Genomic DNA, 317 nt, shown 5'->3' on the forward strand with positions numbered 1-317 from the left:
TTTAAACCTCCCCCTTCTCACACACACATAGACATACTCCTCTAAACAGGGCTTATATATGGGAGCTCAAATCTACCTACTGCAGTCAGTCCTCTGTAACAGATATGGCCTGTGTCATTAAAACTCAGCATTATGCCACTGAGCTCCTCCCCTTTACCTTTGACCCCCTCCAGTGCATGTTTGGCTCATCCACTGTCAGTTTCTCATTTAATTACATATATTTGACATACACAGTCTCACCCCATCATTACCCTGGCTGTCTGTCTTTTCCCACCCTCCCACATCGGATCCTGTTCCCTGTTCCACCCCACTGCTGA

This window comes from Salvelinus sp. IW2-2015, unplaced genomic scaffold (genome assembly GCF_002910315.2).
Source record: "Salvelinus sp. IW2-2015 unplaced genomic scaffold, ASM291031v2 Un_scaffold2686, whole genome shotgun sequence".
NCBI classification, from domain to species: Eukaryota; Metazoa; Chordata; class Actinopteri; order Salmoniformes; family Salmonidae; genus Salvelinus; species Salvelinus sp. IW2-2015.